The 10,716-nt window shown below is 42.6% G+C and overlaps 1 protein-coding gene across 1 annotated transcript in view; it reads left to right on the top strand.

Moving 5' to 3' along the window:
* Positions 1–1,422: 1,422 nt before the first annotated feature.
* The window catches only part of LOC309567501 (ABC-type organic anion transporter ABCA8-like), a 134,635-nt gene continuing 125,341 nt past the window's right edge, over positions 1,423–10,716 (top strand). Inside the window, exon 1 of the mRNA XM_082272887.1 lies at positions 1,423–1,478. The gene's annotated coding sequence lies outside the window, so the exon portion shown is untranslated. The remainder of the gene's footprint in view (positions 1,479–10,716) is intronic.

The raw sequence follows: 10,716 nt of genomic DNA, 5'->3' as shown, positions 1-10,716 counted from the left end.
ACCATAAGAAACAAACCTAAAACACAAAAACATAACTAAAACACTTTAATAAACAAAACTGAAACACAACAACAAACAAATCATAGATACAATAAGGTACGGAACTGAAACATAACAACAAACAAATCTTAGATACAATAAGATACAAAACTGAAATACAACAACAAGCAAAATTTAGATACAATAAGAAACAAAACTAAAACACAACAAACAAAACTAAAATACAAAAAGAAACAAAACTAAAACACAACAAACAAACTAAAATACAATAAGCCCCGGTTCACACTAAGGCGACCTGTGAGGCGACCTGGTTGCCTCACAGGTCGCCGTAGGTCACCTTCCATAGGGAAGCTGTGGACCCATTCTAATAGGAGCGACACAAGTCGCTCCGACTTAGAAAAAGAGTCCAGAGCTTCTTTGGGGCGACCCGGAGGCGACCGCCATAGACTTCAATGTTATGAAGTTCGTGGCGGCCGCTCCGAGGTCGCGGCGCGCTGCTCGCACCGCGACCTCGGAGGTCGCGGCGCGCTGCTCGCACCGCGACCTCGGAGGTCGCCCCTCTAAGTCGGATCGCCCCTATGTGAACGGGGCCTAAGAAACAAAACTAAAACACAACAATAAACAAAACTGAAACACGACAACAAACACAACTTAAATACAATAAGAAACAAAATGAAAACACGACAACAAACAAAGCTAAAATAGAATTAAAAAAAACAAAACAAAAAGGTAAACACAAAAACAAACAAACCAAAAATACAATAAGAAACAAAATTAAAACACGACAATAAACAAAACTAAAACACAACAAAGAAAACATAAATGACCACTAACAATAAATCAATATGTACAATAAATATAAAAAATAAAAAAATTGAGAAAAAAAGGAAATTAAAAAAATGAAATGAAATACTATACTATAAAAAACATGCTATCATAGTAAAACTCTGCTTTATGAAAAATAAAATCAAAATAATTCATAGGTCCTTATAGCACTCAAGGGTTAAGGACCCCTCCCCCCATACAGTAAAATGGGACAATTGGGATTTGTGTTGTCCCTTCTATATCTTGCACAATGTTGACCAGAGAGTCAGCCAGTCCTTGCGGTTATGATTGTCCAATCTGTGCAAAAGTTCAAATCTTGGATTTAGTTCCCCCTCTGGGGGGGGGGGGGGGGGTCCTGGCTTCCTCTGCTCCCCATCCATCCAACCATCAGATGAAGAATGTGGAAGACAGTTCTGGGTTGGGGGTCCTCACAATATGAGAATTGTCTCTGATGGACGTTCTCGGCTCACACACAAATGAGAACAGCGACCCCAGCGAGGATTCTGGGAGCTGCGCCAACATTGCAGACACATCTGTGTCCAAGTCATGTGACCTCTGCAGAGCGACGCTGTGCTGGGTGAGGAGAAGATAAAACAGATGGTGGTATAGGAGGATCGGGGTGGCCGTGTGTCCGATCCTCTCCCAATCGCAAGGTAAGTGGATTGCCCAGGAGATGGAGAGACGGCGGTTACTGCTGTCAGGCTGTGCAATGACTCCTCCAACCAATCGGAGTCTATGGGAAATTAATAAAATCATCATTCAGGTTTTATATAGGGCCAACAGTTTGCACAGCACTTTACAATCTTAAAAGAAGACAATACAGTTACAATACAAAAATACAAGAGGGTCCTGCTTGTCAGAGCTTACACTCTAATAGAGTGGGGAAACAATGTAACATTAAATATGTAATATGTAACTGTTTATAGAATATCATCCTCTATCTGTATCATGGGTCATCCGGGGCACTTACACCACATAGAAAGTAATGTTACATTGTATACAAACAATGTAACCGTTTATAGAATATCTTCTTCTGTGTGTGTCATGGGTCATCAGGGGCACTTACATCACATAGAAAGTAATGTTACATTTTATACAAACAATGTAACGTTTATAGAATATCTACCTCTGTCTGTATCGTGGTTAATCCCGGGCATTTACACCACATAGAAAGTAATGTTACATTGTATACATAATATGTAATCATTTATAGAATATCTTCCTCTCTTTGTATCATGGGTCATCCAGCGCACTTACTTACACCACATAGAAAGTAATGTTACATTGTATACAAACAATGTAACATTTATAGAATATCTTCCTCTGTATTATGGGTCATCTGGGACATTTACACCACATAGAAAGTAATGTTACATTTTATACAAACAATGTAACCATTTATAGAATATCTTCCTGTGTGTGTCATGGGTCATCATGGGCACTTACACCACATAGAAAGTAATGTTACATTTTATACAAACAATGTAACTTTTATAGAACGTCTTTCTCTATCTGTATCATGGGTAATCCCGGGCATTTACACCACATAGAAAGTAATGTTACATTGTATACATAATATGTAATCATTTATAGAATATCTTCCTCTGTCTGTATCATGCGTATTCAGGGCATTTACAACACATAGAAAATAATGTTACATTGTATACAAACAATCGTATCTGTTTATAGAGTATCTTTCTCTGTATCATGGGTCGTCCGGGGCACTTACAGCACATAGAAAATAATGTTACATTGTATACATAACATGTAACAGTGTACAGAACGTCTTCCTCTGTCTGTATGATGGGCCATTGGGGGTACTTACACCACATAGAAAGTAATGTTACATTGTATACATAATATGTAATCATTTATAAAATATCTTCCTCTGTCTGTATCATGGGTCATCGGGGGCATTTACAACACATAGAAAGTAATGTTACATTGTATACATAATATGTAATCATTTATAAAATATCCTCCTCTGTCTGTATCATGGGTCATCGGGGGCATTTACAACACATAGAAAGTAATGTTACATTGTATACATAATATGTAACCGTTTATAAAATATCTTCCTCTGTCTGTGTAATGGGCTATCCGGAGCACTTGCCCCATATTGGAAAGTCTTATTGAGTGTTGGATGAAGTGGGGGAGGGATTAGACCCCCTGCCATGCTTTTACTGCTATCTGGGGCTCCTTTAGGGGGTTTCTCCTCACTTCCTGTCCTGGTGACAACATTTTAATCCCCAACAGCAACACAGACAAATAAAAATTATTTACATAAAGCTGCACTCCAGGCAGCTGTAAAAGAAAGAAAAGATTATCTCATTAAACCACTTGCCGACTAGCCAGTTATATGGCAGCATGTCGGCAGGATCCCACGAATCGCCGTACCTGTATGGTGGTCAACAGGAGCGATCCTGGGGGCGCGCCCACTCGCCAGCGGATAAGCCGATCCACTGGGTCGGCGGCCATGATCACGCTCGGTGAAGAGAGAACGGCGGTCTGTTTTTGTAAACACAGCAGACCGTTGTTCTCTCAGGAATCAGCGCAGAGCTCCTCCTATTTAGGAACACAGGTCTCTGTGTTGATTTCACAAGCCCATCCCCCTCGCAGTTAGAAAACACCCCCTAGGCTCACATTTAACCCTTTGATCGCCCACAGTGTTAACCCCTTCCCTGCCAGTGTCATTATTACAGTAACAGTGCATATTTTTAGCACTGATTACTGTAGTAATGTCACTGGTACCCCCAAAAGTGTCAAAAATGTCAGTTAGGGGTCCGATCTGTCCGCCGCAATGTCGCAGTCCTGCTAAAAATCACAGATCACCGCCATTACTAGTAAAAAAAAAAAAAATAATAATAATAATAAAAAGGACATAAATCTTTCCCCTAGTTTGTAGACGTGACAACATTTGTGCAAACCAATCAAAATCCATTTATTGGGATTTTTTTTACCAAAAATATGTAGCAAAATACAAATTGTAATGAAAGGATGAAAAAATTTAATTTTTACATTTTTTTTTATTATTGGGAATGTTTTATAGCAAAAAGTAAAAAATAGTTTTCTTTTTTTTTTCAGAATTGTTGCTATTTTTTTTTTTTTAGTTTTGTTTTGTTTTGTTTATAGCACAAAAAATAAAAATTGCACAGGTGATCAAATACCACCAAAAGAAAAAAAAAAACATAAAAAAAAACAAAATAGGAGGTGCAAGCACCTAGTACAGTGATGGCGAACCTTGACACCCCAGATGTTTTGGAACTACATTTCCTATGATGCTCAACTGCACTGCAGAGAACATGAGCATCATGGGAAATGTAGTTCCAAAACATCTGGGGTGCCAAGGTTCACCATCATTGCTCTAGTGCATTACCCTTGGACACCTTCAAATGATTTATTGAATGCCAAAAAACATACTCATAAACATGAAGGTTAAAATCACATAAAACAAGTCCACCTCATGTGGAAAGGATATATCCCTGTGCTTAGGACAACTGACGCGTTTCGGGAGGCATGCTCCCCTTCCTCAGAGCTTGCGGACTATTCCCAACGGAGCGAGCGCTTGGGTCATTTAACTGTTTGGAGGACCACCAAAAGAAAGCTCTATCTGTGGGAAAAATAAGGACATCAATTTTATTTGGGTACAGCGTCCCACGATCGCGCAATTGTCCGTTAAAGTAACGCAGTGCCGAATCGCAAAAAATGGCCTGGTCATTAATCTCCCTGGCGGTGTTCCCGAGTGTGGCTCGGGGTTCATTTTCAGTACAAAAAGCCGTAACCCCGAGCCACATTCGGGATTACCCCAGAATGTTACTCATCTTCCCTGCGATCCCCCACCGTCCTCTCCGGCATCCTCCCCCTCTCTCCCCGCTGTGTGCTCGGCCGATTGCCGGCACCTGTCTTCCAGTTCCCTTCCCTGCTAGCGTTGCGACGCAGGGGGTGGAACTGGCGGCAATTTAAAAAATGTAAATACAGTAAATGAGATGATAGAAAGCTGTGATCCTAACGGATTACACTGTATCATCCCATTTCACCACAGGATTTCACCTGGTGACTTTTCCAGTGCCCTGCCTGTGCTTTTCTAGTGCTTTGTGCCTGGAAAATAGAGAACGACCATGGCGTCCAAAAAGCGTTCTTTTTTTTGCGCAAAAACGCTTTTTGACGAACTGGAAAACAGCGACAGCGAAACTGAGTTACTTGAAGAACTGAGCGATAGCGATTGGTGGGAAAATTGGCCATCAGATACGGAAAGTGAGGACAGCGACGATTCTGATGTCTCTTTCTGGCACATAGTTGTGGAATTTGGGAAGTTTATCAAATGATTCTTCAGAATTTCCTACAGAGTGATGTGCCAGAATGAGACATCAGAATCGTCGCTGTCGTCACTTTCCGTACCTGATGACCAATTTTCCCACCAATCGCTATCGCTCAGTTCTTCAAGTAACTCCGTTTCGCTGCCACTGTTTTCCAGTTCGTCTAAAAGCGCGTTTGCGCAAAAAGAACGCTTTTTGGACGCCATGGTCGTTCTCTATTTTCCAGGCACAAAGCACTGGAAAAGCACAGGCAGGGCACTGGAAAAGTCACCAGGTGAAATCCTGTGGTGAAATGGGATGATACAGTGTAATCCCATCACAGCTTTCTATCATCTCATTTGGTGTATTTACATTTTTGAATTTGCCGCTGCTTCCACCCCCCTGCGTCGCAACGCTCACAGGGAAGAGAACCGGAAGACAGGTGCTGGTGTTCTAAAATTTTGTCGGACCCATGAAAATTCCAGACCTCGTCACTTCCGGTGACGCTACGTCATAACCCAGCTGGTGCGAGCCCCGGTGCGCATGCGCACAAGACATTTTCAAGGTCCGATGAAATTCTAAGACTTAGCGAACAGCTGACTGAGAGGAGGAGGGGCTGAGGTGGGACGCACACACCGCCGCGGGAAGATTTTACAACACGTTGCAGATCTGACTTAGAGGAGGTGGGAAGGAAGTGAATATATATATATATATATATATATATATATATGGAGCTGTATTTAGCATACTTAGAACAGAAGGGGCCGCTTTTAATGCATTCATTATGCACCCACGTCCCGCCCCCTCTAAGTCAGCTCTATAGCTCCATACCGCCTCCCTGTAAGAACTCGATGACGCGGCGGTGTAGCTCCGTCCCCACCTTAGCTCCGCCTCCTCTCAGTCAGCTGTTCTCTAAGTCTTAAAATTTCATCGGACCTCGAAAATGTCTTTTGCGCATGCGCACCGGGGCTCGCACCAGCTGTCGCACCAGCTGGTTGTGACGTAGTGTCACCGGAAGTGACGAAGGTCCGGAATTTTCATGGGTCCGATGAAATTTTAGGACACCGGCAATCGGCTGAGCACAGAGCGGGGAGAGAGTGTGAGGACGGCGGGGGAGGACGGCAGGGGATCGCAGGGGAAGGTGAGTAACATTCTGGGATAATCCCGAGTGTGACTCTGGGTTACTTCTTTTGGTACTGAAAATTAACCCAGAGCCACACTCGGGAATAACGCTAAGGAGGTTAATGACCAGGCCATTTTTTGCGATTCGGCACTGCGTCCCCTTAATGGACAATTGCGCGGTTGTGGGACGCTGTACCCAAATAAAATTGATGTCTTTATTTTTCCCACAAATAGAGCTTTCTTTTGGTGGTTCTCCAAACAGTTAAATGACCCAATCGCTTGCAGGGAAGGGAACCGGAAGACGGGTGACGGCATAGGCCGAGCACACAGGGAGAGGACAGCGGAAGGACAGTGGGGGAGGATGGCGGCCGAGCACACAGTAGGAGGACAGCGGAAGGACGGCGGGGAAGGACGGCGGCCGAGCACACAGTGGGAGGACAGCGGAAGGACGGCGGGGAGGACGGCGGCCAAGCACACAGTGGGAGGACAGCGGAAGGACGGCGGGGGATCGCAGGGGAAGGTGAGTTTTAAAAAGTAAAACAACAGATTTCAATGCAAAGCAATGTACTGCTTTCTGCACCTAAAATCTGAAATAATCAGACCGCCAGGGAGGTTAAGGGGGGGGGGGGGAACGCGGTTGTGGGACGCTGTACCCAAATAAAATTGATGTCTTTATTTTTCCCACAAATAGAGCTTTCTTTTGGTGGTTCTCCAAACAGTTAAATGACCCAATCGCTTGCAGGGAAGGGAACCGGAAGACGGGTGACGGCATAGGCCGAGCACACAGGGAGAGGACAGCGGAAGGACAGCGGGGGAGGACGGCGGCCGAGCACACAGTGGGAGGACAGCGGAAGGACGGCGGGGAAGGACGGCGGCCGAGCACACAGTGGAAGGACAGCGGAAGGATGGCGGGGGAGGACGGCGGCCGAGCACACAGTGGGAGGATAGCGGAAGGACGGCGGGGGAGGACGGCGGCCGAGCACACAGTGGGAGGACAGCGGAAGGACGGCGGGGGATCGCAGAGGAAGGTGAGTTTTAAAAAGTAAAACAACAGATTTCAATGCAAAGCAATGTACTGCTTTCTGCACCTAAAATCTGAAATAATCAGACCGCCAGGGAGGTTAAGGGGGGGGGGGGGAATCCTTCCAGTCCAGAAATAGATAAATACAAGGAATGTGAGGCCCTGATTGGGACTTTGATATCAGTCCCTGTACAGCAGAGCTCAGGTTGGGAGTGGGAGAAGCAATACAAGAAGACCATTAGATGTGCTGCGATGTTCGTGTGCTAACAAGAAAACAGCTGATAGGAGGAGAGGGAAACTCATCACTGTACTGCCCACTGTTCCATCACAGGCTGGGGCAACCTGGGCTCAGAGGAAGTGGGTTGAATAATGATGGCAATCAGACTGAGGACATCTAGTGGCAGAAAAGAACTACTACAGGGGATCTGAATTGAACATGAATATGCAAAAAAGGCTGTTTTTTGGTTATTGTAATTTTTTTTTAATGTCATTTCTGATATCATTTAGATAAAATTCATCTCCACATTGCGCAGCCTAAGACTCATCTAATTGGTCATTTTAAAATGGATCAGTAGTCAGAAAATGAAGTCCTGCTCAGGGTGGATTTGATTTAAATCTCTAGTAAAATGGCTTGATTTGAATCAACTCGATTTAAATAATCATTTTTAAAGAGCAGCTGTCATCTCTGTCCCACAGCGGCTCCTCCTCTGACCCGCTGTTGAGTCATTGACAGTCCCATTCACTTTAATGGGACGGCTGGTGTGTATGTGTATATATGTATATATACACATACACACATATAGGTGTGATAGGGGCGGAGCCACATCCCTGTAAAATAATTTCATTAGCGCATGGATGGGGTTCCGCTACTTTCACACCCATATGTGTGCATGTGTATATATATACATATATGTGTGTGTGTATATATACCCCTACACAGAAGTTCAGATGTCATGCCTGCCTCCAAAGACGTCCACAAAAAAGCCCTATAAACGCCTGAAACAAAAATGCCCAGGTGTGACAGGAGCGGAGCCCCATCCCTGCTCTACTATTAATTATAAGAAAAATGATCTTTTTCTTATGGCGGTCACCCTGACATGGATGAGTTCTGTCACCCTGGCATAGCAGTCAGAGTCAGTTCACCCTACACTACACTACGGTCACCCTGACACTTAACACTTTGCCTACAGAAACTAGATTATTGAATCTAACTATAGTGGAAAATAGTACCCTAACTACACTGCATACCCCTTTCCTCACACTAATAATTGCTAAATGACACTTTTGAAGCAGGAGTAACAGAACTGCTTCCACTCTCTTCCACAGCCCCTATATTACAGTGCTAGAGATTTGGCGGAGCTATCTTATATACTGGGGGGCGTATTCACTACTGATTGGCCCCTGGACCCCCTAGTCACTCCAATCACATTTCTAGCATCCTCCTGCCCCCTCAATTGGCTTTTACTGATGTTTCTGGTCCAATCACGGGCTTTTAAAGCCCAGTTCCTGTCCCATTGCATTTTGGTCGGTTCTGGTTGCCGAATTCCGAACTTTTTCCGCAAAAAGTTCGGAATTCGGCCGAATTTCGAACAGTCAATGTTCGGGTCGAACCGTGGTCAACCCGAACCGTTTGATGATCCCTAATAATAAGCTGTCAGATTATTAAAACAGCGATATCAGAACCGATCCAATCATACAGTTTGTAGTGTACATAGATTTGCAAAACAATGGGATAAAAAAATATTTCTGAATTTTGTTTTATCTCACGGTTACTGTTACATTGTGTGATTGCATCAATGCAGTGCACGTTATCTCAGCTTGCAGAGCTTGCATTCATTGAATGAGTTTACCAAAAAAGTAAATATACAGCCTCATGCAACATAAACTAAGCTCCATTTCATGCTGAATAAACAACATTTATTGATGTATCCTAAATAGAAAACTATTTTTAGATTTTAACTCCAAAAGCATTTTATTAAAATACATTTGAAAAAAAAACTCAAATTAAATAAAAAAATAGATTAAATAAAAAAAATCTGATTTAAAAAAAATTGAAAAATCTGTTTTTTTTTCTTTAAAAATCATTGATTTATGTATATATATATATATATACACACACTGCTGAGTTTGTAGAGGCCGATCTGCTGACAGCCTTAAAGCAGGATTAAGCCCTCCTATCCTTTACAGCCAAGGAAGCTGCTTCTGTTTGACCTGCAACTCCCATGGTGCTGCACATGTGCTCACTTATGACTCCAGCCATCTGATGGTCAGCTTTTATTCACGAGGTTTAAAACTATTTTTCAAAATAAAAAAAATGAATAAATGTTGGATGGAGTCAGGTGTTCATTTGTCTGTCTCTGGAAGCCTATTTAAAACACGTCTGTCTAAGGCTGCCCTGTCTATGGGGTGACAACACTGCTGTGTGATTTTCACTGCAGAGTGAATAGCGTTGTCTAGGAAGTGGAACAATAATGTATCTCCTGGCAGGATCAGCAGGGAATGACACTGTGCTATGGGGGAGGGGCTCATGTGTTCTCATTACAGACCGGCTGCATCATGTATGTCATTCTTTAAAGGGCCAATCCACTGACAGCAGATCTTCCAGTGTGTGGTGGATGCCTGGTGATTTCTCCTTCCTCTCTGAGGGGGGGGGGGGGGTGTTGAATATGTTTTGCAGAACTCTGCAATCATTGGACGTTCTCTGTTACATTGAAAACATTCTTATTTTTCTGGCAGCTTGTTGAGAGAAGTGCGGAGAGTAACATCTGTGTGACATTTCCTGGAAGTTCCTCTTCTCCAATTTCTGGAGGACTTTTTGTTTTCTTGGAGAAGTGAAATCCCCTGTGGCATTGCAGTGTTACATAATACTTAACATATTACTGAATAGGAGAGCAGCTCAGCACCAGGATCATTAAATGGAATGCAACAGAAGATACAACTCCCCCCCCCCCCAAAAAAAAGATACAAAAAATAATAATAATACGATAGAAAACAACACATAAAAAGATAGAAATCCACACATAAAAAGCTAGAAATCCACACATAAAAAGATACAAAGCAACACATAATTTTTTTTGGACTTTTATATGCTTTTATATGTTTCTCATGTTTTTTCAGTAAACAGGTTTATGGATTTTATATAAAATTGAGTTTTTCTCCATCAATTGGTTTTCTATATTACCCATGCACCTTTAAAGTCCCAAAAAAATCCCTATTGAAATTTGCATTTACATATTGGGGATGCGGTGCATTTTTCTACCCTATAGCAAAAAAAATTCATATTACATAAAAAGATACAAAACAACACAGAAAAAGATACAAAGCAACACATAAAAAGATACAAACCAACACAGAAAAAGATACAAAGCAACACAGAAAAAGATACGAAGCAACACAGAAAAGGATACAAAACAACATATAAAAAGATACAAAGCAACACAGAAAAAGATACAA

Source organism: Pelophylax lessonae (genome assembly GCF_965119305.1).
Source record: "Pelophylax lessonae genome assembly, chromosome: 11".
In the NCBI taxonomy this organism is placed as follows: Eukaryota; Metazoa; Chordata; class Amphibia; order Anura; family Ranidae; genus Pelophylax; species Pelophylax lessonae.
Note: the sequence above shows the minus strand (reverse complement) of the source record. Positions and strands in the feature narration are given on the sequence as shown.